The sequence below is a fragment of the Oryctolagus cuniculus genome, chromosome 5 (assembly GCF_051225735.1).
Source record: "Oryctolagus cuniculus isolate XC-2025 breed Fujian yellow rabbit chromosome 5, ASM5122573v1, whole genome shotgun sequence".
NCBI classification, from domain to species: Eukaryota; Metazoa; Chordata; class Mammalia; order Lagomorpha; family Leporidae; genus Oryctolagus; species Oryctolagus cuniculus.
The window spans coordinates 73880074-73905959 of record NC_142871.1 but is presented as its reverse complement, the minus strand read 5'-3'; the positions used below and the strand labels follow the sequence as shown (position 1 = coordinate 73905959).

Sequence of the window (25886 nt, the reverse complement as noted above, 5' to 3'; positions counted from 1 at the left end):
ATGGTCCGGAGTCAGCTGCTCAACAGGAAACTGAAATGGGGACATTGTGAGTAGGAGTAGGCAGGGCTGGCAAAAGAAAGGCTCCAAGGACACATTGAATCACAACTTCTAACAATGTGGCATGGCTGTGCAAACAACATCAGACAGGCCAAACTTACATGCAAAAAATCAAAGACTGAGTGACTCTTTTTGGGCAAATGTGTCTGGCAGCCTACAAGGAGGAAAGGCAGGGCTGCAAGTACAATATGCTCTACAGACAGAGGAGAGAGTCCCATCCCAAAGACAGCTTCCATGTGTATGAAGTGTGGAAAATCTGAGACATGCACTGGGCTCTTCAGCCACATTCTCACCCTTGGAAAGCTATCAGCCAGAAGAAAAATCTCCAATTTAAATGACATCAAAATGTATGCTTGGAGTTATCTGACCAAATTAGCAACTGAGATATTCTAGGGCCTTAATTTGCACATTGAGTTTTAATAGTATTATATTTGTATAGCAGATTATATAACCAAAAATGTTAATGGGAAAATGATTTTATTTGACTGGGAAATTGGCACCCCGACTAATTGTCTGAAAAGGAGCCAATTTTAAAATTCAGATGCTATTTGAATGAACTGTTATTGGCTGAATTAGGATTTATTGTGTAAAATATGCAGTTTTTAAAAATAGCCTAAGGAGAGAAAAAAGGACTCAGTAAACCAAGTTTGTGTACTTTATTATGTTCTGTGATGGACTTTGGGGTTGTATAAATCAGACCATCACAAAGAATATGGAGATGGATGTAGGGGTGGAAGTTGAAGGAATGATCTGAAATGAACATGCAATATGGTGTGTGTGGTCATAGTAAATAGGAGAATGGCTTATGCCAGATAGTAACCCTTTACTAAGACGTGTGATTACCTTTTATAAATGACTTGAGGTTTTATGTGCCTATTTCAGACTGATTAGGGTTAAACACCAAACATATTTTGGAATGATCATAGGTTTGGTGGCCTATTTAGCATATTCAACAAAGCTTGCAATTAATGCTGAAGATAATTTTTCTTATTGTGAAATTTACTCATCATAATTGGCCATCAGCACATAAGAAATAAGTTCGGGTGTCATATATTTTTACAGGGAAAGGCTTTTCAAATAATATTTTTTTTGTTTTTAAATATATCTCATTCTTTAAACAATTACAATGATTTTATTATTCAGGCTCCCCCCATCTTCTTCTCCTGAAGTAGCTTAAGTATGTCCTGTAAATAACAGTTGAAATCGCCCACATCATCTATTGCTTGCCTTCAGGAAATGGAAAGCACCAAGTTTCCTTAGAAAACCAGGCCTTTTCCTCTCCACCCCACCCCCTACAAGCCCTAGTCTTTAAGACAACATCTTCAAGTTGCCACAGACCAACTGTGAGTGTTAAATGAATATCTTTGACAGGAGCTAAGTCTTTTGGGCATTGAAATAAGGTTTTCCTCCTCTCTTGGCATGTGAAGATGGAGAGTGTGCTTTGACACTAGTAGCAGGGAATGTGAGCAAAGCAACTTCAGAGCATCAGAAGTGTCAGCAGAAGGGAAAATCAGCACAAGTAGAAAGCATCAAGGTAATGTTCCCACCTATGGTATTCCATGAAGTCACTCAGCCACTGCCACTCCTAGTTGATGGAGCCTCCATCTCTGTTGTGAAACGCCACATAAACTCTCTGTCAGCCTTTAGGACTGCTCAGCTTTCTCACATAGAAAGAAACACAAAAGTAGAAACAAAGGCAGCAAACTATTAAGCGAATTAAAATTTAAAAATAGTATTTCATACTTCGTTTGTAAGTGCATATTTTGGGGGCATTTTCCTTGAACATCACATAGCCACAATTCCTACTGAATTAATTTCTTCAAGAGTTCAAGAAATGCATTTATATGTGAAGAAGGATTTTATACTGTGTGTCTGGCATTTATTTTTAGATATAGAACTGAAAATATGATAATATTTCTGCATTGTGAACACATGAACATATTAAAAATTTCACTGCTAATGTTAAAGTTTCTTAAACTTTTTATTAATAAATAAATACTATGCACAAAAACAATTATACCTATCACAAATTGAGTGCTGTTGAACTTTTTAAAACTGTACTCAAATATGTACCTGGTATTCAGATTAAGGACAGAATGTTACTCTTGCTAAGTTTTTCAGTAAGTTGCATTTTCCAATTGATCTTACTTTGGTGACTTCTCAGGGAGTCTTGAAAAAAAATTTACCTCTGTGGAGTGGTAACACCTGTACTCAAAAATCTACTTCCTCAATACATTGCCTCATAGAACCATCAGATAATTTTCATTAATGTTTAATTCATTGCACATAGCAACCTGTATAACTATAGGAAAGGACATAAATTAGCATTGCAGAGTATGAACATTTGCTACATGGCAAAACTGTTCCTTTTGGCAACCATTTTGCATTTTTAAAGCCACAGCACCCTGCCTAACAGAACTCCAAATAGAGGAGCAGCAAAATGGGAGGAAGGTGCTGTAACTAAATGAAGGAGAGCTGAGGGGTTAAAATCGTTGCTGGATGATTTCACCACTGCTGCCCCATATTCATACTCTCGGTAAATGAGTGAGGAGAGCCCCATGTGGGATTATAAACTTGCTGGGAATGGATGAGAAACCTTCTGCTCTGCTGGAGTTTGTAAGTAGTTTCTAAGAGCTGATTTCTGCACAAGTGAAATTGATTGGATTGTTTTAGTTTTCTTCTGGCAAGAAATGTTTTTCATCTCTGCATATCCCTCTCCCTGTTCTTTTTGGTTGGCTTGATGACAAAACCCTCTGCAGGCCCCAGACACAAGTCGTCTCTTCTGTGATGCCTTCCTGATTACACTGCCCCAACCCCTGCTCCTTCTTAGATTAAGTAGCATTCTCCTCTTTAACAATTAGCACCATTCCTTGATGCCTGTCAGTAGGAAACTCAGTCTCTTCCACTCCCTCATAAACTAGGTTGTGAGCTTCTAGAGACAACTGCCCATGTCTTTTCAACTTTGTATGCTCCTTTCCCAGGTTGGCTTTCTTATACCACCACTGCCTCTATCTGAATGGCAACAGAAACTCAGCTGCAGGTATGAAAATCCATCGGCAGATTACCTACAGTGAGAATGAGATTGCCTTAGACCATCATCATCCAGAGTTCCTTACTGCTAATACAGTTGTTCTTGAGACTGACCTACCAATTGTTTAACCAGCAATGCACTCCTGAGCTGGGATAAATGATCACCTAACCAGACTGCCTTGTGAAGTATCATAATGAAAGAAAAGAGCCAGCATTTGCTGCTATTAAAGTATATTCTAAAAAACTTATATTCCAGGAAAATTGTGTGAATCCTGCAACAAAAGCATAAAATAAAAGCCCATGTCAAATAGTCATTGTTAATTGAAAAAATAGTTGTTTTGCTTTCACAACCTCTTTTGAAATAAGAATAACACACCTACAAACTCCTCTAATCCTATTAACGTTGAAATAAAAGTAAAAGTGGCTGAAATCCGTTGTTCTTCCTTAGAACCTGAGGTGGCCTCCACCTTTTTCTCCCCTTCTTCTAGTCAATCAGTCAGAGGTGTTTTTGTCTTTTTGCTGTGCATCCTACCTTTTGAAATTTTAGTTTCCTGAAGATGGACAAACATATGTGATAATCATCACATCTCTTCTGACTGGTAAATTATAATTTCCTAGGTAAATCATGTAATTTTCAATGTCAATTTGAATATCTTCAAAAGAATATTCCTATATTGGGGCATTGCAACCACTGACTTATTAATATTAGAATATTATTCACAAGACAGACTGACTACATTTAATTCTGGCTTCCACTCTAAAGGCATTTACTCTTTGGCAAGTTTTTTTTAACCTTTCACTTATATAATTGAATAATAAAATACATCTCTTAGGTTGTTTAGAAAATTAAATATGTCAGTATATGTAAAGCTCATATAACAATGTTTGGAACATAGTAAATGTTCCATAAGTATTTAGCTATTATGTAATAATGGCCATTATTGTATTATATAAATCATGCTAGTGCTGATAAATAATTACAACAAAAGAAGAAATAGATATTAAAATGAAATATTTTAGTATTATATATAAGAATTAATGTTCCTGTTGTGACAGCTAGGCTTTTCAAATTTTTGAATCATATTAAACAAAAAGGATTTTCTTTAAGGATTATAAGTAGTGATGGTCACTGAGAACGGAATTCATATATTGTCCTTTGTTTTTCTCCCTTTATGTAGACAGAAATATTTAAAAGCTACTGAGATATTAGCACATATTCAAAAACTATTGTGTAAGTGAACTATATGAAATGCTTTTATTGAGTCAGATTTGTGAGAAAATATTTTGTATAAGAATTAATGAAACTTCTATCAGTTGGTAAATTTTAGAATTAGGCTTTGGAACACTTACTGGTAACCTAAAAGCATAATAACAATGCTGTCTTTTCAAAAACAAAATGAAACAAACAAGCTTAAATAAGAGACCACTATTCCTAGAATATTTTGTGAACTTAAAAATAATTTTGCCAGCACTGGTGTTATGGTGTTTTTGATACCATGCCTTTTTCCATTTTGTTGCCTGAAATGCCTTTCTTCTAAGTTTTCAGAGATGTTGATATGATTTCTGAACAGAGATGTGGGGATCTTCCATCCAAATGATCCCGTGTGATTATTTTACCAGGGTGTGAATCTATGGTTACAAGAAACAGATGCCTTTATATTGCATTGCTTGTGGAATATCATCATACCGAAACTCTAACAAATCTAGAGACAAACCTCATACAGAGATGATGGATGTGGTTACATATTATAAGTTGGTTTAGAAAAATAGATACTGAGTATCCAGGAAGCATAAATTCCCAGTATAGAAATAATGACATTAATCTGACTAGTCCTCCTTTCATAGGTTTAAAAACAACAGACTGCAATTTTAATTATTAGAAGTTAAAAATATATGTAAATTATTTCCAAAATATTGATCCTAGTTTTTTCTAGAATTTGAAAGAAATATTAGTTTTCACCATCTCACAAAACTTTTACATTAAAAACATTTGGAAGTGAATAAACAGTAATTATTAGTGACCTTTTTATAATAGAATCTGTAAGCAATAAACCATGTTTAAATCTTTGTAGGAACTGAAGTACTAAAGAGTATCATCTTAATTAGGATGCTTTCATTGGGTCATTATATGTGTTGATTACTAAAGTATTTATTGTGTCAAAAGAGAGGGAGAGGATGGAAGAGAATTGCATACAGAAGCAATAGAGCAATGCATTTCCATAACTAATAATCTTTCATAGTTATATTTGCTCCCGATTGGAGCCCAGATAGATTCGAAAAGACAAAGATGAAAATGGACTGCCTTAACGTGGGGAGTGGGATCAGTGCAACTCAGGCTAGATCATTATTGTTGATGACAAGTTACTGTTATTTTGATGAAGGGTGTCATTATGTAACATGTTACTTAAATTGTTAAGGCTTTTATTTAACTTACAGCAGTGTCAAACTTGAGAGTAGATATACTTGCTTTTTTTGGTCATTGCTCAGACTCTTACTGTTTTCTCTGGGAACCACATCCTTGCTGCTTTTTCACCCTCCCTCTCCTGCCTCCCCTTTTCTTGAAGTGTTTCTTTTGTTTGTCTCCATTACACCAGCGTGCAGGGACACAGTGTTTCTGCACAGTGGGAGTTGGCAATCTCCGAAGAGGCTTTCCAGCATTGCTTTTTAGACTGAAATCATTACAATCTTCAATAGCTACTTGGATTAAAAAAAAGGGAAAGAAAGAAACTAGCACATTATTATTCTCAAAACCATCTCAATGTAAAAAGAGGCTATTTGCTTGGTCCTTCCCAACTCCCCCTTTTCCACTCTCCTCCTGCAACCCCTGCTCATCCTGCTCCTTTTCTCTTTGAATGTTTCCTTCACACCTAAGTTCAGTTTGCATGTTCCTGATTTGCTAATTTTATTCAAACTGAGTATACAAATGCATATTTTTTCTGTTGCTTCTGAATATTTTTACACTGCTTATGCAAAGGATTGTAGTGAGACATATCTTGCCTTCATTGGTATTTGCATTATTACCTTTGAGAATGTGAATTAAACCAGCACTGACCCAAGATAATATTTTGAAACCCAGGAGTTCTTAACATGTGATAACTTGATGGGAAAGTTGTTTTAGTAATAACCCTGCCACTAATTTTTAGTAGGGGAGAATACTTATAGTTATTCACGTATCAAACATTGCTACTCTATGTTTTTGTCATAGTTCTGAGTGCCTGCTTCTCATCAGTAGTAATGTTTGTTTATGCACCTGCCCAGGAGTGACCCCAAGTGCACAATGGAAACTCAGGATGTAAAGAACTGTTTGCAGTGCCTTCATCCTGTGCAAGGAATTAGTGTATGTGAACACATAATATTTCCAACAGAGGTTTGAATAATGTCATCATAAATTTATTTGTTCTCTTCAGTGAGCATAACTATAAATAATGAAAGAGAATGGCATGGATAAAGGGGAGAGTAATTTATGCACTTTAACAAAGCAGCACAACCAATTTATATCCTATACAGCACCCAGATGTATGTATATTTAGATAGAATAGACATAATATGTTTTTCTTTGTTAAGTATAAGTAGAATACACTAAAATATGCCAAATATATAATAATTATTATTGATGTTTGTTATGTGGATATCTTTTAAAATAAGTTCTCAGTGAAATGGGATAGGGTAGATGTGGTTTTATTTGAAGGCAGTGTTTCCTGGACATGCCATAGAATTTTCCCAGAAGATGTCAGTAAAGCCATTCCATCCTTCCATCTCTAGTCATTGGGCTTCAAATATAACAACTAGTATAGAATTTTTATTGTTGTTGTTAGCTCATACCATTTCTTATCTCTTGCATATTCTGATTTTTGAACCAGATTAGAAACAATATACGTGATACTTATGTACCCTAAGTCAAAGGATTTTAATCCTTTTGTAAACATTTAATTTAGTTAGAGTTTTTATTTAACAGGGACAAATGCAAGTTTAACTAAAACCAGCTTCTTAGAACACATCTGACCAACATTTTTCTTTTCAAAATTCTGTCTATAATTTAAGGTCTGGGTTAAATGCCAAATTTTCCATGTGTGCTGTGCTAGACACACTTCTGCCTTTTTTTTTTTAAATGCTATGGCCCAGTGTTTGTATGTTTTTCACAGTGCACATTAAACTTCCTCTTGCTTCATAAGCATTTGTGTAGCATCTCCTCTCTCCTATTGTTTCTAAATCCCTGAAGGACTATTTGGTGTGTCCTCTTTCATTTCAAGTTCTTCCAGACTCTGTCCTCAGTACTTTGTTCATAGAAACTAGTTGCGCATTTGACTAAAAATAGAAATGACCACAATTCAGTATCTTTTGTGTGTCACAACTTCCTATTAGAACAAAAACAGCAATTTATATATTAATATGGAATAAATCAGTATGTATTACTTTCAGATCCAGAAAACATATACACACATTAATATGGAAGTTATACAGGTGAAATTCTTTTATTAAAATAAAAATTCATGAAAAATGGAGCCATAGATTACCTTACCCATGTTCTACCAATAAAAATTATAATGTAAAATAGAGTGAATAGTTCAACATTAGTATCATATCTGCAAATTACAGCTCTTCAAAATGCACCAGTTGCTTAAAAGGTTATGAATGATGTCATTTGCACCCATATAGGGAAAGGCTCTTGCCTGACTTTTCAGATCTATTTACAGAGATCCAAAATGTTCTGCCTATTTGTTTATCTAAAATATGTTCCTTCCTGAATGCCAGAAAGGAATTGCCACTGTAATCCCAGGTATCAATTTGCTTCCTGTAGGATATTGCCTTATGATCCCTGCTCGGTCTCCTTTTATTTTTTTATAATCCCAAACCCGAGAGGCATCATTTCAGCCTAAGTCAGTGATTTAGAGGCTCTTGTGCTTTTATTTATAAATGTGTATGCCATGAAAAGTTACATAGCCCAGAGTATAATGGAAACTGGTCACAAAATTTTGCTTTCAAAATCACAAACATGTCCTAATAAATATAGTTTCTGCCCAGCCATATATTTTCTTGATTCCAGAATAGCTGCTTGCTTGTACGTATTTGCATTTGGTTCAAATCCATGTTTATATGTGGGAATCTGATTTTTATGGGTCATGCTACACATTTAATATCAATATGTTGGCTAGGAGGTTGCCACCCTTCTCAGTCATTCTTCCTGGGCAAGATCCACTCAAAAGGTAAGCCCTAACATGGCTGCTTTGGGCTAGGCATACGATAGATGCCTGCTTCCTCTGCTTCTTATGGAGGACCCAGTGTTAGATTGTGAGGAAGAAAGCAATGAATTCACCTTTATTAAAGTTCCAGATCCTTACAAGTGCTTTACATATATGAGGATGCTTCAAAAAGTTCATGGAAAAGAGGAGTTAAGAGATAAGTTAATTTTGGTGCAAAATATTTTAGGATCCATACATGGTTTTATTGTAATATGCATTTTTCTTACATATTCCCATAATGTGTATTTTCCATGAAGTTTTGAATTCTCCTCATATATTATCTCATTCCAATACTCATGTATCTCCATATAACAGCTGATAAGTCAGTTAAAAGCTGACTGCTGACCTGCCAGACTTCTTTGCCTGGTTGGAAGGGTTAATCCTGGAGTTACTTTCAGTCACTGGCTTCTAGGAAAGAGGGAAAATACTGGCTATTCAGGGTCAGAATCTACTCTTCAGGTAACATTTTATTCAAAACTGAGCAAATGGACACTGCCCAAGTTACAAACAAAGGAATCGATGGAAGTAAGGGAAGAAGGAAGAAAAAGGCAACAAAAAGGAAGGAGAAGAAAAGGTACAGAATTTCAATAAATTTTTAAAATATACTTTTTGGTTAAAGATAGGTTAAATAAAGCCTACTGTTTTGATTTAAATATATTAATTTCAATTGAAGTACTCATGCTGACATAATAAAAATGTTTAAAGGTAATGAATCATTATTTTAAAGGTCACCAATTAAATTCCTTCCCCTGAATAATTTTCCACCTGCCATTCTGGAGGAGGACCGTCTCTCATGCACAGCTTCATCAGCTTGGGCTGTAGTCACCCAACATAGATGGAAACAAACATACTTTAAAGAACCCAGATCTGTGGCTAAACTATGCCACTCAGAGATATTTAGATGTGACTAGAATTAAACTTAAGTGTTCCATTTCTCAGTTTTTGTCTGAGTTGAGGATATATCCCAGAGAAATTGACAGCAGATCATGAAAATAGCTGCTTTCTATTCTCTATTGAGGTATGGATTTTGCATTTCCTGCACATCTACACTGTAGTTCATTCTCTTATATTAATTCTCCTACTCCATCAAGCAGGGCTCAGAGCTAATGCTGGTATAGCACTAGCCTCAATAGAGTTGAAGAGCCTGGGACAACCCAGAATATGCCAGCAGGCCTCAGTGTAAGTTTAAAACCCAACAGGTGGATATGGAAAGAATTTCTATCAGGAAAACCTCAAAGAAAAAGATAACCTAGTTCTGAATTTAGGGCTGTTTCTTGGTTTTGTGAAACATGGGGAGAAGCAGTCAAAAGACTTTGGGAGCATACTGCTAAGTCCCCCAGAGAGCTATAGAAGGGGCTTGTGCAAATGACTGGCCCTGAAACTTAAGTTTCTTATAAAGGAGCATGAGTAGAGAACAATCTCCAGAGGTTGGGCTTGAATGGTTCTAGCTAAAAGCCAAATACCTGAGGTCAGGAATCAGAAGATCTGAAGAATCAATTGTGAGGGGCAGATTCTGGAAAAATAAGATGCCCAATTGGAGTTGACAAAAGCAATGGCTGTAGTGCACCCACGACCTTCTGGGTGTGGCAAGGGAACTGGTTACTGTATTATTCAAGGAGGGACAAAAGGCCCAATATGTCCCTTAAAATAAATGTTTTAGCATCAACTGACACAGCAAAATCAAGGTTTGGATTGGTATTTTATGACATATTTGTCACTCAAAGCATATCCAAAGTCTGAGGTCTGGATGAAAACAAAGAAATCAAGTTTTCATTACTTCACTGTAAGAGCTGGAGATTTGTAGCAACACTGAGGGGGGAAATATACTGGTAGTTTTCTAACAGCTTGTTCCTTACCTAATATTAACCCGCTGGGCATATCGGAGCTGTATGGAATCTGGATACAATAGTAAGCTCTCGTTGAAAAAAAAATTCACCGATCAATAGCTTGTATTACTGTAAAAATCCTTCTGGGCTTAAAATTTTATTTTCTTGTATTATGATAGAAACCCTGAAGAGCAAGAATGAGAGCTAATCAAAGAAATAGTAGAAAACAGCATATGTGTCCAATACATGATGGTCTCTATCAAGGAAATTATGGGTTCCACATGGAAAGCTATATAGGAGGGGGATTTTTTGTTTTGTCTAAGTGTCTGTGGTGCTGTTTCAGGGTGCTTTTTATAGATATCTTTCTAGCAACCAAGTAAGTTCAATAACTTTTTAAAATAGAAAAATAATTCGTTGCCTAGGGTTGAGTGTGTATGTGCATGCATGTACCTGTATGTGTGCTCTCGTTTCTGCTTTAATGTTCTATCTGAAACACTTAGAAATTAGAAATCTGATGTGCTCTTGGAATGTAATTATTTCATATGTATTCTTTATTTCAGTAGCCAATGTTATATAAATATCTATCAGAATTGCTTTTATCCTAAAATGTTGATATCACTGGATAAGCATAAAATGTGAGAAAACCAATTACATAGATTTATATTATGGCTGTTTCTTTTTAGAATAGCTTATTATGTGAAATACATAAGCATATGATTAATGCTATAAATTTACAACCCTGTTTCATTGAAGACTGCAATTTATTTGCTCTTTATTGTTTCTCCTCCCCAGGAGAAGGAAGTTAGCCGGAGTTGATTGAAGTCTTAAAAAACAAGACCAAGGAAGTGAAATCAGGTTTTTCCTTCTGATGTTCACTGAAAGATCTGACCTACAATTTCTTTTCCATGGTCAATCTACACTAACATAGTCAAATATAGTCAAGCAATCATTCTATAATGTGAACTTCAAACTCAGTTATTTTATTTCCCCCATTAAATCCTTTCAGTGTCTCATTTTGACCTATTATACATTTTGAACTTCTACCCAGGTCTCCCAAGCATACCACATAATTTGTACCAAGCTTACCAAACTGATTGTAGTTGTCTGACTACCATTATACTCTGTCCTGGTGCTGTTCTTTCTGCCTAGCTGCCTTATTCAGTGTTTTCTTGCCATATATAACTCATTTTGTAAGATGTGGCTCTAACACCATCTATTTTAGAGGAGCCTTTTGTTGGAAACTTCCACTCTGAGCATTAAACCCAAATCACTGTATCCCTGCAATACTTGTACAGACTTAAAACTTAGGTTCCGTTGTATATTTATTATCCTGTCTTCTCATGAGAGTGCCAACTCCTTAAAGGCAGAGACCCTATTTAGCTTCCATATAGGATTCTGAACCACTTTTTTGTTTATATTTTAATAATTCTAACTGAAGAGAGGGTGGCAAATAAGTTATGGAGTGAATTAAACTTCCTCTAAGGGCTTGCAAGCAAAAATCTACGAACACTGTAAATATCTCATTTAAAATGATGGCTTTTCTCCGAGATGTTTTTGTTTATATTCAGAAAGATGCTTGTTCTTACTTGCTTGAGGCTTTCTGATAAAGAAAATCCTCTTACATATTGTGAGGTGAGACATCAGGTGAAGAAAACTTGTAAGTAGAACTCACATCTATTGTTTCCAATAAATGTTAGTTGGATGAATAAAAGACCTTTAAAGAAAACTTCAATCCTGCCTACCTTGAGATTGGACACATGATTCTGAGCATAATTCACTTGACAATATATCCCACCAACTTCAGTAATGAGATAAATTCCTGTTTGAGTGTAAAATTGATGACATAGTGCTGGATAAAGAACTATTGAACACAAACAGAAAGAGAAGCAAGACTTGTTAGGTGCTGGGAAGTAATTTGAAGTATAGGAAACAGAGATGGGATTGAGGAAAAGAGAATGGGACAATATGTGTTTCATTCTCCAAAAGGGTTGTACCAAACCATCAGGTCATGTCTCTGGGAACTTTCCCACTGCTGCTCTTTCATCAGATAAGTTTGAATCTAATTTGCATCAGACTCTGTACCTAATCTAAATAATTAGAAACAGTTTTTATCATATCACAAGTTGACTGTAAAACAGTAAGGAATAACTAATTTCTTGAAGAGATAAGGGGGTTGACAAGAACCAACCAACCTATTTCCCAAGAACATTATCTGGAAATGAGAATCATGTCTATAAAATTATCATTTGAAATGGTTCAGAGGGTACATACCCATTGCTGGATGAAAGCTTCCTTTTATTAAATGATATCAATTTAATCACTTAAAAAATAACTTCATCTGAGAGTTAAAACAAAAGGCTGCTTATATATGAACCAAAATTTAAGGACAAGTTGATGTACATTTACAATTTTAACTTTGAAAGTTGTCAGAATGAAATCCATGAAAAGCAACAGAGACTCTGCGGAGACACCCTGCTTTGGTTGCATGATGGTGTTCTAAACGGTCTGTTGAGTAGCAATCAACACATGATTACTAAGTGCAGACTAATTTGATGGCCCACAACATGCACGTGGTATCTGCATTCAAGAATGGCAATGGTTTCTTTATATGAAGTTCATAGGTGTTTTTGACACCTTTGTATTTATTGAATATGAGGACAGAAATCAGTATTTCCTCTATATAGACAGGCCCTTAGAGATTTTAAAATAATTGAACATTTACTTATTTGTTTATTTATTTATTTGAAAGGCCAAGTGATAGAGAGGGAGACATAGAGATAAAGAGATCTTCCATTCACTGATTCACTCCCAAAATGGCCTCAACAACTAGGGCCAGGCCAGGCCAAAGTCAGGAGCCAGAAATATCATTCAGGTTTCACACATGGGTGACAAGGACTCAAGTACTTAGATCATCATCCACTGCCTTGCTAGGTACCTTAGCAAGGAACTGGATCAGAAGTGGAGCAGCCAAGAATGGAACTGGCACTCCAATATGCCATTTTGCAGGTGGCAGCTTAACCCATTGAACCAAAATGCCAAATGCTCATTTAATTTTCTTATTGATCATATGCTTACTAGATTATTCTTTGTTTTTCAGCTTTCAGAAAATACATTCATAGTTTTATTTTCTTACAAATTAAAGCAATTCAGAACATTCTGAGGCTGGCCATTATTCTAAAGACAAACCTTTTTGGTACCCTATAGTAGATACAAATGTAAAATTTGGTTTGGTTTCATGACAGGTTTACTTTCAATAAGTCCATAGCATTGCATTTGTTTTGTTTGATTTCCTGCTTTTCCTGTGCTATGAATGTGCCTTGAGATTGTATTTCATGAAGGACTGTGCCTATTGGTAGAGTGGGTAAGAAAGGAGGCTTTGGGACCTGAGAAACCAGGTTTGAATACAAGCCCAGAAATTTACTAACTGCGTAGCCTCTAAAACCTGACTTACCTTCAATTTTTTTCCATCCAAAATATTGAGATGCTAACAACACTTGTCTTTGACTATTGTGATGAGAAAACAAGAAAACATGAATAAAATTTTTTGAAATCTGCCTGATAAATACTAGCTTAATGCAAAATAGTGTTATTTTCATGTGACCAGGTATGTGGATTCATGGGTTATATTAACCCCTATAAAAGAAAAGTATGCCTTCAAAAGTTTTTTGTGGGGCCAGAGTTGTGGGGCAGTGTGTTAAGCTGCCATCTATGATGTTGGCGTCCCATGTTGGAGCACCAGTTAGCATACTGGCTGCTCCATTTCTGATCCAGCTCTCTACTAGTGCACCCAGGAAAGTAGTAGATGATCATTGAAGTACTAGTGCCCTTGCCACCTACATGAGAGACCCAGATGGTGTTCTAGGCTCTGCATTTTGACCTGGCCCAACCCCAGCCACGGTGGCCACTTGGGAAGTGAACCAAACCAGGTGAGGGAAGATTTTTCTCTCTCTCTCTGCCTTTCAAATAAATTTAAAAAAATAACTTTTGGGGCCGATGCCATGGCTCACTTGGTTAATCCTCCACCTGTGGCGCCAGCATCCCATATGGGCGCTGCTTCTTGTCCCGGTTGCTCCTCTTCCAGTCCAGCTCTCTGCTGTGGCCCAGGAGGGCAGTGGAGGATGGCCCAAGTGCTTGGGTGCCTGCACCTGCGTGGGAGACCAAGAAGAAGCACCTGGCTCCTGGCTTCGGATCGGCGCAGCACCAGCTATAGCGGCCATTTGGGGAGTGAACCAATGGAAGGAAGACCTTTCTCTCTCTCTCTCTCCCCCTCTCTCTCTCTCTCTCTCTCTCTCTCACTTTGTATAACTCTACCTGTCAAATAAATAATAAAATAAAATAGCTTTTAAGGAAATTTTTTTTTCAAAAGTAACAAAAATCAAGTATGCTAATAAAGCAGGCACAATGTGTGAAAAAAAAAGTTATAGGCAAAGTTGGCATTTATTTCTCATGTATAATACTATGTAAAAGTCATGATGACCTATTAAGTCTCACAAGAACTTGGCCAAATAAATTAGACATTATTAAGAACTCTATTTGATGTGTGTTACATCCACTGTCATAGATTTAATGTCACATTCAGTTTATTTTGGTCCTTGAATTCTCCCCTAATAGCACATGCCATCACAATTAACACATTTAAAAAATAACCACCCAGATTATGAAGATAAAAAGCTGCAACTTGCTCAATTACTTTATAATGCTTTCATGCTCATTATTATATTTTCTTATTTTCTGAACTCAGTGATAAGTATTTTTTTAACTTTTATTTAATGAATATAAATTTCCAAAGTACAGCTTATGGATTACAATGGCTTCCCCCACATAACGTCCCTCCCACCCACAACCCTCCCCTTTCCCACTCCCTCTCCCCTTCCATTCACATCATGATTCATTTTCGATTCTCTTTATATACAGAAGATCAGTTTAGCATACATTAAGTAAAGATTTCAACAGTTTGCTCCCACACAGAAACATAAAGTGAAAACTACTGTGTGAGTACTAGTTATAGCATTAAATCACAATGTACAGCACACTAAAGACAAAGATCCTACATGAGGAGTAAGTGCAGAGTGACTCCTGTTGTTGACTTAACAAATTGACACTCTTGTTTATGGCCTCAGTATTCACCCTAGGCTCTTGTCATGAGCTGCCAAAAAAAAAAAAAAAAAGGCTATGGAAGCCCCCTGAGTTCACCGACTCTGATCATATTTAGACAAGGCCATGGTCAAAGTGGAAGTTCTCTCCTCCCTTCAGAGAAAGGTACCTCCTTCTTTGATGGCCCTGTTCTTTCCACTGGGATCTCACTCCCAGAGATCTTTCATTTCCTTTTTTTTTCCCCCAGAGTGTCTTGGCTTTCCATGCCTGAAATACTCTCATGGGCTTTTCAGCCAGATCCTCATGCCTTAAGGGCTGATTCTGAGGCCAGAGTGCTGTTTAGGACATCTGCCATTCTATGGGTCTGCTGTGTATCTCACTTCCCATGTTGGATCTTTCTCTCCCTTTTTGATTCTATCAGCTAGTATTTGCAGACACTAGTCTTGTTTATGTGCTCCCTTTGGCTCTTAGTACTATCATGATGATCAGTTGTGAACAGAAATTGATCACTGGGACTAGTGAGATGGCATTGGTACATGCCACCTTGATGGGATTGAATTGGAATCCCCTGGTATGTTTCTAACTCTACCGTTTGAGGTAAGTCAGCTTGAGCACCCTGACTGTTGAACAACTTGATATGTTATCCCTCTTAGTATTTTTTTTTTGTTTGTTCTACTTAATACTTTTGGTTGAATACTGTAATCAATACACAATTCTTCTTAAGTGCTGAAACTTAACTGAAAAGTGATCGCTGTTAAATATAAGAGTGGCAATAAGAGAGGGAAGAGATGTGCAATTCGGGACATGCTCAAGTGATAAGTATTTAAAAGCCACTTTTGAGATTTCTTAATAACTTTGGTAAAGTCTTTGTTTTAATATGTAATCTACCAGTCATATACTTCTCCCCTTTATCTTGACACCATTACCATTAGCCTACAGAAGCATATTACTCTCTTTCCTAGATTCATTTGTAGCAAAAGGATATGCATTCTCATTATGTGCTATGAAGCATGAGGGCAAGTCTGCTGAGGAGCATCTGGTTATACTTTGTTCCGGACACAGCCATGGCTAGTACTGTTCCCTCCCTTTGTCTCTTATAGTTGGAATAATGAAAGCAAATTTTGCAATTAATGGTCAAAAAGCACAAAAACCTGGAAAATTGGAAATCAGATAATAGCAGTGCAAAAAGATGGAACCAACTTCACCTTGCTGACATTGATGAGCGACTGTAAAAACAAGGAGCCGCCTCCCTCCACACTTTTTTTTTTTAATCTCCATGACTGTGCTACTCAAACCAGTGCAAGTTCAGTGATCCTTATAGCTAGCTAATAGCATTTTTGTAATGTGATTTCAACAATTTACCCATTTCCTTTATTATTATTAATGCTACCTCTTGTTCCCCCAAAATATGTGAAATGATTTATAATACAGGAAAAATGAGAATTTGTAGGTTACGTCAGTTATCTAAAAGTTAGAATCAACACAGATAAGCTCTAATCTTTTCTCAGAGAGAGTTTTTTCTCTTAGTACAGATTTCTAAGTAATACTTCCTATGTGCCTCTTGTTTATAGGAAGCACCAAATGCAGCAAGTGATGCAGGGGTAATGTCTTTTACAACCTTGCTAACTGAACTGCAATTTTCATAGGGATTTTATAGAGCAGCTTGTTGCATGCTGCCTTCTATAGAGCGAGTCAGAGGCATCAGCACACAACTCAATGGCATCTATTATGTGTGGGGTGAATAAAAGCCATATATGATACTCTCTAGTAGGACGTTCTGACTCAAAGAATTTATAATTTATGAGGATGGAATGATCTTCAGTTTTCTCCCCAACCATCATAGTTGCCACAGTTTGATTTTGATGGACATACAAGGTCTGAGGGATTAGAATTCTATTCCCTGATGGAGGCCCAGGGAAGAAGTATTCTGTATTTCTGGTTGAGGGCAGACCCATATGTCTAAGAAACAGTGAAACTGGTTATGTGGTTTGTGCCCTACAAGCTGTGGTTGGAGTACTTGAGGTCTTATCACAGAATAGAAAGCCATCACACTTTGCCTGAAGGTGGCCTCATGGGCATATGGTTTCTTATGAGGCAGCATTGGGTGCCTTGTAAACATGAACTAGTGACAAATTACTCTTCAAAGTTCTGGCCATAGGCAATAATAAAGATGATTCTGGCCTATAAATGTTCAGAGCAGGTCTTACCACTCACCCATCTTAGCTATAGAACAACAATCCCTCTAACCTCCAAAAATCTCTCTCATGCTGGATTTTGTTCACAAATTTCTTAATCCTCTAATTTTATATTCTTACATTTTGACCAGTGTGGTCTCCATCTGAATCTACTGGGATGAATTCTCTATGGAATAATCTATTAGAAAATTCAGATTTTATTTGTCAATTCAGAAATAATAATTTCAGCATGAAAATTTTTTATATAAAGCCATTCCTACCGACAGTTTTTTGGCGTAACGTCTAGTTTGTGACAATTAAATTTTACAATCAATGTAGAGCAATATTATTTTTATATTTTTTCAGAGAAAGGAGGAAAATATGTCCTTTATGAGAGAGGGAATAAAGAACTTTTAGATGCTTTTCAGAATATGTTCCTAGACTGAGAGAAATAAATTTGTATTTGTAGATACTCCCTTAGGCTAATAGCAGGCAGAAAAATAAGGAAATCCACCCTCTTTGGAGATGATGCCAGAGTGTTTATTCTCATCTAGTGGGTATCTCTCTTTTTATCAGAATCTAAAATTAATAAGAATCTAAAAAATTAATATGATGCACATGGATAAGACAGAGAAAAGAAATTTTAAAAATTAAGCCTGCTGAATTAAAATATTTCCCCTGAATCCCACATCATTTCTTGTTTTCAGAATGATACCTCACCACTCTACCTGGTGGATAAACTAGTTTCTGCTCTAGTGTAAACATGCATCCATGTTATTTCATTTCTCTTACTACTACTGTGGTTTTCATACTCCTTCAGTTACTGAAGATTTTTCCAAATAGCAAAACCTTTTTCTTTCATGGTTCTGGTTTGTTTCCCAGGAAAGTGCCATTAGTGTCTGTGTTTATCTTCTTTATCAAAAGTTAGTCTAGGAAGTCATTTTCAATAATTTTCCTTTTAGCTTAGCCTCACAGAATCTATTATTCCAAAGCTGGGATAGCATGTCACATTGCACCTCTGCCTGTGCTGCATAAGCACTTTGAATGATGACAGATCAGAGAAGATGGGTCTGGATGCATAATTATTGCACCATGTAGTTAACGTTGGTTGATAAAAGTAGGCACACACAATTAAGAAAACATGCTTGATAAAGCTAGGCAGTTTATTAAGGAACTAGGTAGAACAACTGTGAGCAGTTATAAGGATTCATAAACTTCCTTTTCCCTCTTCGAATGTCACTGTCTCTGATTGTCTTCCCGGTCCCTGTATAACGTTTGTCTCATGCATAATAATTTTCTTCTTTCCCTCCGCCTCATTCTAGAACAGTTTTGCCTTTTCAACTAGTTACTGTTACCACCATTTAATAAGAAGGTTTTGCTGGGCTTTCTAATCGAAAACTTGCTTTTATCTTTCTTCATGAAAGAATTGAAATGGCTTCTTTCAGGTTGCCGTAGCCTCTGGGGAGATAAGGACCCTGCGGTTAACAGGATGAGAGATTTTTGTTTAGAAATTTTTATTTAGACAATGAAAAATGACCTCTGTAAACTCAAAGCTATCTTATTTTGGGGCTTTAGGCTTCTGGCAGATAAATCAATTGGGCCCTTGGGACAGCAAAGGAAAAACCTTTGCAGTAACTATGTCAGGGCAACGCAATAGATTTGTTGTGAGTATGCAGTTGTGTTGAATGTAGAATGCACTTAAAAATAAATATCATTTTATTTTCTATTAAATATTCAGGATCTGGATTCTATTCTTTTCAGCTGTTGTGAAAGAGTATTTCTTTTTGTGATGCAAACTGGGGAAAGCAGATCTTTTTATGTATAAAATATGTAGCTATTGTTGATATTTTGATTTTGACTTTTTAATTATTTACCTATCTGTTCTCTGATGGGGAGTGCTTTTAGATTTAAATTCTGAAAGTTATATCCTCATATTAAAGAATCAGTACTATAAACTGTTCTTTTGTGGGTAAACAATTTCATTGTTACCTAAATAATACAATAGTAGTTTGTCTAAAATATGCTTTTCCAGATTGCTGGAACATTTTTCACACCTGTTCATAGGCTCAAGGAGCTTTGCAGATCTTCACAGCATGAATTTGCACTGCATGTTCACTGTAAAGAAAGAGTGTTGCACTCGGCTGTGTGCTTTTTTACCTATGTCATGTAGAGTGCAGATTCAGGGTGAGAAGTTATGCAGAATAATCTGTAAATTTGACAAGGAAACAAAGTAAGAGACAGATGTGCAACCAAAATGCATGGATGTGCAATTGTTAGCGATGGGATTGTACTTTGACATAGTAAAGAGGCAGTTTGAAGGGGTTAATTTTTTCCCCCATTGTACAGGAAACCTTTACACACCATCTCATTAAGGCTATGATGCAAACCAATAAAATGCAGGAGATCAGAAATTAAAGTATATTGGATAATAGTGGTGGAAAATACTTGGCAAATATCACATGAAGACTCACAGTAAACACAGTGGGAAAGACAGAAATGAGATTTAGAAGATGACCAAGGAATGTAAGAAAAATCCATGTTCCTGCTTTTGAAAAAAAAAGCTGTAGTTCTGACCAACCATTTTGAAGTGACAGCAACCCTATTTGATTAACCTCTTCTATCTTCTTATCTTTTATTAAATAGCCTTTTCATTTTTCTCCTTATTTCTGAAGGTTGATTCATATTATGCAATAGTCTGAATTAATGACTAAAACATATTTCATTTATTTGACAAAATTTTTAATTTAGAACATTGAATAATATAAAAATATAAAACAGATATATTGGTTAAATACCCACAATTTGTCCACGTGACTTTTCACAATGATAAAATGTAGGTTGCAATTTAAAGGAAAATGTGGTAATTTGCATATATATGTGTATATATATATATATATAATTAGGGTTTCTTTTAAAAAATTCATATGCACGAATCTCAAAATAAAAAGAATAAGAAATATTATATGTACATATATGTAAATAAATACATAAATACATGCATACTTTAACTAATGGTTTTTGAGTACTTGCCTGTGCAGGTTTTGTTTACATATATTAATTTATTCCTCCAAAGAATCTTATAGGATATGCTATAATAATCCCAGCAATTGGGGAAACAGAGGCATAGAGAGGTTAATTAATTTACCCACTAATAAGTGGCAGACTTGGCAATCAAGCCAAGAGGCTCACACTGTTAACACCTGCAATGTGGTCCTCTATGCCAGGTGCACAGTGTACATTCAGGAAATAACAAGGATTCCACTTTTTCCCTTCGTTGAATCCCATAAGGATTGAATCTGTCATTAAGAGGTTTCATTCATCTCAATATCTGACTTCTTGTTCTAAGTCTACTGACTAGCATATCTGTGACATTTCATGTGATTTCTTCAGTTATCGGACCACAGTGTACCTGTTAATTTATGCTTTTCTTTTAAATAATATATTGTACTGGAGTATTTGATTCAATAAATAGTCAGTATTTACCATGCCTCTAATATCGCGCTATTCTACTGTTGATTATATAGAGTAAGTTAATATATCTTACGGTCATTACCAGTAACTTAAAAAGCACGGAGAAAATCATTTTACTTGTGACCTGAGTTAAATAAATATTTTAAATTGTTAATTTAACTAAAATCATATGTTGATGGTATAATACAGATACATTCCATGGATTGTCAGATTGAAATATATTTGGTTAGAATTAATAATGAGTGGTTCATGGAAAAATCTTTGAACTTAAGTTTATTTAGACATTTCTGAAAATTTACTTTTCCATGCACACTAGAAATGACATAAAGGCCAATTATATTTACAAACTATTCATGGAATTCATTTTTATGAAGTTTCACTTATTTCAATATCTGACATCCTGTTTCTCTGACTTTCTGTAAAATTGTTGCAAATGCAGAAATGGACTTCCCTGAACTGCAAAACTGTTGCAGTGGCTGCAAAGTCCATTTGATATAAGTCTGTGCATGCTACTCGAAGATGACCCAAAGACTACTCAGGACTTGTTGTTATATGCTATTCTGTTTTCCAAGGGGGTTGCAGATTCAAAATATTAACTGAGAAAGAAAGAAAGGACTTTTTAAGGAGCACATGGATGACACTACAATGTTCTATTCGTTACTGGTGACGCTAAGCTCAATGTTCCTGACAATAGTGTTCTTTAAATATGTGTTGAGTAAAGTGGCAGTAGAAAAACCAAACTGTAAAAATAAAAAGAGAAATAGAATTGTACAAGAGGCTGTGATTGTTTAGCATAGGAACCAGGGGAATATTTTAAAATCTCTTCAAGACATTACTTCACAATATTTTTTGTTTCTAATGAGTTGTTTGATCAGTTAACACAAGTTCTAAATATTAAGTTTAAGGACTCAGTGTAGTTTATGAAGTTTTTTGGTAATATTTTCATCAAAGATCTGAAAATTTTTAAAAAATTGTGCAAGAAATGAAAAATTCAGCATGGGGAAATAAAAAATAAAAAAAAAGAGATAAAGGTGAACACCCAAATAAAGAGTAATGGTATAGAGATGCTGAAGAACAAAATAATCACAGCACTAAGGTAAGTGAGAGTTATCAAAGCTGGAACCAGAAACTGATAGCGCATCTGGATAAATTCTGAATTCACACAGATGTGGAAGAAGTTGATAAGAAACAGCTGTAAGTATCTCAGTCTCAGAGAAATGAGGAGAGAGAGCAGTTACCGAAATCTGGAAAAAGACTCTGGAAAAGATTACCTTCAAGGGACTTCTTGAGGACAATAACCAGCTGAAGAACTCTGGCAAGGGAAGAGATACCAGGTATCCTGATATCATTCCTCTGCCCATTAAACCTGTTGCTGGTGCCCTTCCATCAGCTGAACCCAACTGTAAACTGGAAAGTGAGGCAACTTACTGCTGCAATCCACATAGGTCAAACTCTAATGACAAATCAGGGTGTAGAGAGAGATTCTGGAGAGACAAAAGGAAGATATCTAGCATTAGAAGCAAAAGTACAATCATGTCTCAAAGCACTTAGTCTGAGCTATCAAGACACCATTAAAATTGGTGGTGAAATTTTAAGGGGAAGTGGAAAAATTGAAATTCAGAAAAAATTATTAAAACTTTGAGAACAGGCATTTTGAAAATGCCTTTCTATTCTTAAGTGCTGAAACTTAACTGAAAAGTAATCACTGTTAAATATAAGAGTGGGAATAAGAGAGGGAAGAGATGTGCAATTCGGGACATGCTCAAGCTGACTTACCTCAAACAGTAGAGTTAGAAACATACCAGGGGATTCCAATTCAATCCCATCAAGGTGGCATGTACCAATGCCATCTCACTAGTTCCAGTGATCAATTTCTATTCACAATTGATCATCATGATAGGACTAAGAGCCAAAGGGAGCATATAAACAAGACTAGTGTCTGCAAATATTAGCTGATAGAATCAAAAAGGGAGAGAACGATCCAACATAGGAAGTGAGATACACAGCAGACCCATAGAATGGCAAATGTCCTAACAGCACTCTGGCCTCATAATCAGCCCTTAAGGCATGCGGATCCGGCTGAAATGTCCATGAGAGTATTTCAGGCATGGAAAGCCAAGACACTCTGGGGAAAAAAAAAAAAAAAAAAAAAAAAAAAAAAACCTAAATGAAAGATCTCCACGAGTGAGATCCCAGTGGAAAGAACAGGTCATCAAAGAAGGAGGTACCTTTCTCTGAAGGAAGGAGAGAACTTCCACTTTGACCATGGCCTTGTAAATATGATCAGAGTTGGTGAACTCAGGGGGCTTCCATAGCCTTGGCAGCTCATGACAAGAGCCTAGGGTGATTACTGAGGCCATAAACAAGAGTGTCCATTTGTTAAGTCAACAACAGGAGTCACTGTGCACTTACTCCTCATGTAGGATCTCTGTCCTTAGTGTGCTGTACATTGAGATTTAATGCTATAACTAGTACTCAAACAGTATTTTTCACTTTATGTTTCTGTGTGGGAGCACACTGTTGAAATCTTTACTTAATGTATGCTAAACTGATCTTCTGTAGATAAAGAGAATCGAAAATGAATCTTGATGTGAATGGAAGGGGAGAGGGAGCAGGAAAGGGGAGGGTTGTGGGTGGGAGGGATGTTATGGGGGGGAAGCCATTGTAATCCATATTCTGTACTTTGGAAATTTATATTCATTAATTAAAAGTTAAAAAAAACTTGGAGGAACTTAAAAAAAAAAAAAAAAAAAAGAAAATGCCTTTCCACAGCATCAGGCAAAGCGAAGGCTGGAGCTAGGAGGAATTGGTTATTAGTACCTCTTAGCTGGTTAATAGCCCCTAAGGACAAAGAAACAGTTGCACTACAATTCCAGATAGCCCCCAAATTCCAAAATCTCCTTTGTTCTTTGATCTTCTCACTAAGAGGTTCATGCAACTTCTTATACGATCACCTGATAGGTTGTTGGAATTGAGCAAGGCAACAGAAGTGCTGAAAGCACACACACACACACACAAACAGGTTTATGACATCACCAACATACTGAAATGCATCCATTCCTTTCAGAAGAAGTCTAAGAACAATACCCAGTTGATGGGCTGCAGTTAGTCTGGGAATGCAGATTTGCTGACCCATTGCCAGCTCAGTTGAGAAGAGAAAAAATTAGGTTAACTGATCCAAAGCTGCAACTCAGACCTCAAACTGTTTACTGAAGATTCAAGAGAACCAAGGATTAGCTTAGGTTGTATATCAATATATTTGAATAATTAGTAATCTTAAAGACCAATGATTATAGTTATCAAAGCACCTTATCTAGTGATAAGACTTGAAGTTTCTGTCTCAATAGAGCACCTACAAATACATTTGGCAAGTATTAAAACACCATTGGGCCGGCACCTCGGCTCACTAGGCTAATCCTCCACCTGTGGTGCTGGCACCCGGGTTCTAGTCCCTGTTGGGGCGCTGGATTCTGTCCCAGTTGCTCCTCTTCCAGTCCAACTCTCTGCTGTGGCCTGGGAAGACAGTGGAGGATGGCCCAAGTCCTTGGGCCCTGCACCTGCATGGGAGACCAGGAGAAAGTGCCTGGCTCCTGGCTTCGGATCGGCGCTGTGCATTTGCGGGGTGAACCAACGGAAGGAAGACCTTTCTCTCTTTCTCTCTCTCTCACTGTCTAACTTTGCCTGTCCAAAAAAAAACAAAACAAAACAAAACAAAACAAAAAAAAAAAAAAAAAAACCACCATTGAAGTTTACTTGTGTCCAGAAGAAACTGAACCACACAATCCAATGAGAACAAACCATGACCACAATGGGAATATTCTTAAACCCAGCTCCAAACACTTTGCTTCCACAAAATCAGACTCAGTGATTGTTCAGTTTCTGTACTGATCACTTCTCTTTTCTTCTGCCCAGACAACCTTTCACAGCAAATAGAAGACCCAATCTCTTCCAACCTCAAAGGGCCTTTCATGAACTATCTCCCCTGCAACAAGAGGTCGGCTTACTAAACCTTGGGGAGGAGCAAGAAAGCTTCAGGGATGTCTTTGAAGCTTATGGTTTGTTAGAGCTTCCTCTGGTGGAAGATTTTCCGTGTAGTGGATTATGTATTGTGTGAGCACTCCTTATAAACATTGTGTGAAACTCCTTATATATGTTGTGGAAGCAGAACACCTGTCACACATTGTCATCCCTTTCTACTTTTTTCCTCTAAGAGGACATCATGAAGTAAACTATGAACTACGGACAAAACTGACATTTTAATAATTTCTTGAAAGAATTGTATAAACACACAGTTGTCGCTCCTTAGGGAGAAAAATAATCCCTGCCTTGTCCCAAGTTCCAAATCTCCTGGATGAGTCAGCAGGTCACAAAAATCACAAAATCATGTGGCTCTCACCTGTACACGTCTTTCTTCCCTTGTTCCCTTATTCCTGGATGGGGTTGCTCTGCCTTAAGGATGGGCAGTGAAATGGACTTTGGACATGCGTCAGCCCCAAAATAGCAATCTCCTTAACAGCATTTCAAGCCGTGTCTTCTGTGCAGAATGCATGTTTTGGGGTCTTCTAATGAATGCAACTGCAGCAAAAGGTGTTAGGATTATTTGTTACTGTCCTAATTCAGTTTAAGCTATGGACCATGTCCAACTATGAGGTCAGTAGACCCTCCAAAGCCTTTCAGATGAAGAACCGATTTTCATGTGCTTGTTGCAGATACTTGTTGAGAGTTCAGCCACTCAAAGCTGTTGTGGATTTTCCTCTCTCCATTATCTACATCCACTCCCACTCCCTATTCCCAATGTATTTGTGAGCTTCCAGTTGGTTTGTAGCAAATGCCTACTTAGTAGCTCTTTGTGGATTGCTTCAGACATGCACATTTTTAGCTGCCATGTAAATATTCTTGTGGCACCCATCACTGTTTCAATTGAATTGTTTACATGAAGCAGTTTTTGCAAATTTTTATTAGTGAAGCAGATGTAGAGAGCCTCTACTGACCAG

The 25886-nt window shown here is 36.6% G+C and overlaps 1 protein-coding gene and 1 pseudogene across 1 annotated transcript in view; both read left to right on the top strand.

Moving 5' to 3' along the window:
- LOC149126553 (transcription factor E2F3 pseudogene) lies at positions 1-25006 on the top strand (annotated as a pseudogene).
- The window catches only part of LOC149126552 (uncharacterized), a 494872-nt gene continuing 471464 nt past the window's right edge, over positions 2479-25886 (top strand). Inside the window, exon 1 of the mRNA XM_089332866.1 lies at positions 2479-2673. The gene's annotated coding sequence lies outside the window, so the exon portion shown is untranslated. The remainder of the gene's footprint in view (positions 2674-25886) is intronic.